The 3,369-nt window shown below is 46.1% G+C and overlaps 1 pseudogene; it reads right to left on the bottom strand.

Moving 5' to 3' along the window:
- Nucleotides 1–1,245, bottom strand: part of LOC107109040 — a 36,216-nt pseudogene extending 34,971 nt beyond the window's left edge.
- Nucleotides 1,246–3,369: the final 2,124 nt, after the last annotated feature.

Genomic DNA, 3,369 nt, shown 5'->3' with positions numbered 1-3,369 from the left:
CAGTGGCACCTTTAAGACCAAGTTTTATTCAGGTATAAGCTCTCCCTCCTCTGTGAGGACAGATCTGCACGTCCCCCCGCAAAAAAGCTAGCAATCCAAAACAGTCCAGTGGAGCCTAAGCGGTGGGTGTTGCCTTCTGACACACTTCCGGTAATGTCAGGGGGTGTGGCATATGGAAATAAGTTATGCTAACGAGTTATGCTAATGAGGTCCTGCACCTCTTTTTCTATGAAATGACCCCTGCTCACTCTCTGTTTCCTGTTAATTAATCAGTTTTTAATCCACAAGAGGACTTGTCCTCTTATCCCATAACTGCTGAGTTTACTTAGGAGTCTTTGATGAGGAACTTTATCAAAAGCTTTCTGGAAGTCTAGGTAAGCAAAATCTACTGGGTCAAGATCTTCCCTTACAGAATTCATGCTGATTCTTCCTCAATAGCTTTTGTTCATCAACGTGCCTACTAATTCTATCTTCAGTAATGGATCCCACCAACTTACCCAGTATTAATGTTAGACTGACTGATCTGTAACTTCCTGGATCTCCTCTGGATCATTTTTTAAAGAGGGGGGTTACATTGGCTACCTTCCAGTCTTTGGGAATGGGGGCAGATTTTAGTGCTAGATTGCATATTTTTGTCATGAATTTGGGGGCAACTGGAGTTTTCCTGGTCATATGTTTTAAAAGTATGGAGTGGCCAAGCTGGTACTTGAAGCTTTTCAGTGATAAATTGTGGAAGCATCTCTAGATAAAATGTACATTTTGAATTTATGTTGTCTCATATACATATGTATTTTATTATGTATTCATAAGGTGGGCCATATCCAATCTTAGCTTCTCAGTCTATGTGCATGCAGAGAAAACTCTGTGTGCACCATCACCGTCCATGAGGGACTAATTGTAGAGCGCATGTTGTTCTATTTATTTATTTTATTTATTTATATATTCGATTTCTTATACCGCCCTGACCCCTAGGGGTCTCTGGGCGGTTTACATAGGGGATTCTAAGAACGTTTCCTCCCTAACTAAGGCCACATTTTGTACAGGGACGGGGCTGCCTACCAACACCCAGGTGGTGGGCTGTGGTTTCTTCAGCTCGGCTTCCTTCTTTTGGTCGGGATGTTCGTCCTGGCGCTCAAGGTGGACCACAGTGGCTTCCCTCGGTGGGACCGTTTGGCACACGATCCATGTCTGCTCCCGGCCTCGGCTGCATCCCTCAGGCTCCGCCACGCCTGCATTCCACGTCATTGTGTGCCTCCAGGACTCCACCTCTTGCCGACGTCAGCCACACAGTGTTCTTGCTGCTGGCCACCAGGGATCGCTCCTCCGATCACTCCTCCGACCGTGCCGCTGCTGCCGCTGTGCCGCCGCTCCGTTTCCACCGTCGGTGCTTTGCTGCAGCTGATGTCCTGCTGCTGTCGCCATCGCCAATGCTTCCACCACACACCTCGTCGGAGGAGGGTGCCCCCTACCCCTCTAAGGGTAGGTACCCATTTGTCTAATTGCATTTATTTAATTGCTTTCGAGCCACTGGGTGGGCAGGAGCTGGGACAAGGGTCAGGAGCTCACCCCGACCGCGGTGGTTCTCGAACAGCCATAGTGGCTGTTCAGAGTTGATGTTAAGGCAGGCGTTTTACCGCCTGTGCCACTGCTCCTATGTACCTTGCATGTCAGAATTTTGAAAATGTGGCATTGCCCCAAAGTACAGGGTCTGTCTTTGTTCAGTTTGCCATTGCTTCCTGCTCATGGGTTTTCCATCCTCTGCCTGGGATGGACACATGTCCATTGACAAAATTCTGCAACAAAGCAATCTTGATGTGGTTGTGCATAAGACTATCCAGACTCTGTTTGTTTGTTTGTTTGTTTTGGGGGGGCATAATGTTCATACCAAAAATGTGCAGGAGCACATGCTCACATCTGCCTATATATTTTTATCCTGCCCTTTTCCGAAGGAACTCAGGCCAACATACATGATTTCCCCCCACTATTTTGTACATATGCAACAATCCTATGCAGTTGGTTAGGATGAGAGAGAGCCAGCCCGAAGTTATTTAGAGAGGTTTCTGACCAAGTGTGCATTTGAGCCCTGGACTCTCCCAGGTCCTAGTCCAGCATGTGAACCACGTTACCACAGTGGCACACCACATGAAAAAATGATCATAGGTACTTTTTTTACAGCAATGCACAAGTGCTTATTGCACAAATACATACCAGGAGGGGAGATGCAAATGAACAGAAGGAACTGACCATGCATGTGGAATTAATTTTTGAAATTCACAAGGAATAGAATGCAGGGCCTAGTAATTCTACCAAACAATGAATGAACAGAATAGAGATTATTCATAATCCACAAAACAGGCATTTCGTTCAATAGCTATTGTACTAGTACCGTTTTCTTTAACAATGCAATCCTACAGAGTTGATATAGCCTACTGGACCATTTTCAGTATGCATCAGGCTGAAGGTTTTTGACTTTCAGTTAATTTAGAAATGCATGGTTTTCTGCATACCTGAGCATGTAAAGACCTTATCTTTCATGTAAGGGAGGGCCTGTGGCTCAGTGGTAGAGCATCTACTTGGCATGCAGAAGGTTTCAGGTTCAATCCCCGGCATCTCCACTGAAAAGAAACACACAGTAGGTGATGTAAAAGACCCTGGAGAGCTGCTGCCAGTCTGAGTAGGCAATACTGACTTTGATGGACCAAGGGATCTGATTCAAGATAAAGCAGCTTCATGTGTTCTCATGTGTAAAGTTCCGCAGGGCCTGCAAGACGGAGCTCTTCCGCCAGGCGTTCACATAGGGGCTGCCGCTGCCACCACCATCAACGATGGTCAATACCATCTGACCGTGGGATTGCCCTGGGAAGCTCAGCCATACACAATGTGGTATTAACAACATGGTATTGGTATGAGCGATCAACTGGACAGTGGTACCCAAATGGGGCTGATTGAAGATAACCACTCAAGACCATCTTGACCGGAAGATAACTACGCAAGACCATCTGTCTAATGAAGCACTTTATTGTTATTTATTGTTATTGCTATTATTACAATTGTAATTTTACTGTTTTATTGGGTTTTATGCTGGGCTTGTGCCCCCTGTAAGCCGCCCTGAGCCCGCTTGCGGCGAGGGCGGGGTAAAAATGCCTTAAATAAATAAATAAATAAATAAACAAACCCACTCAGAGGGCAGCTAGATCACTCTTACATTTTGTGGTGGTGATTGATTTAGATCACGTGTTCATTCTTTTTAACACTTGTACTTAAACCCGAGTTTAGGGTTGCCAACTCTGACCTGGGGAATTCTTGGAGATTTGGGGGCAGTGCCTGGGGTGGGGAGAGTTTGGGGAGGGGAGGGAACTCAGGGGGGGC

This window comes from Gekko japonicus, unplaced genomic scaffold, assembly GCF_001447785.1.
Source record: "Gekko japonicus isolate JY-2015 unplaced genomic scaffold, Gekko_japonicus_V1.1 scaffold2459, whole genome shotgun sequence".
NCBI classification, from domain to species: Eukaryota; Metazoa; Chordata; class Lepidosauria; order Squamata; family Gekkonidae; genus Gekko; species Gekko japonicus.
The sequence above is the reverse complement of the archived record's forward strand: the minus strand, read 5'-3'. Positions and strand labels throughout refer to the sequence as shown.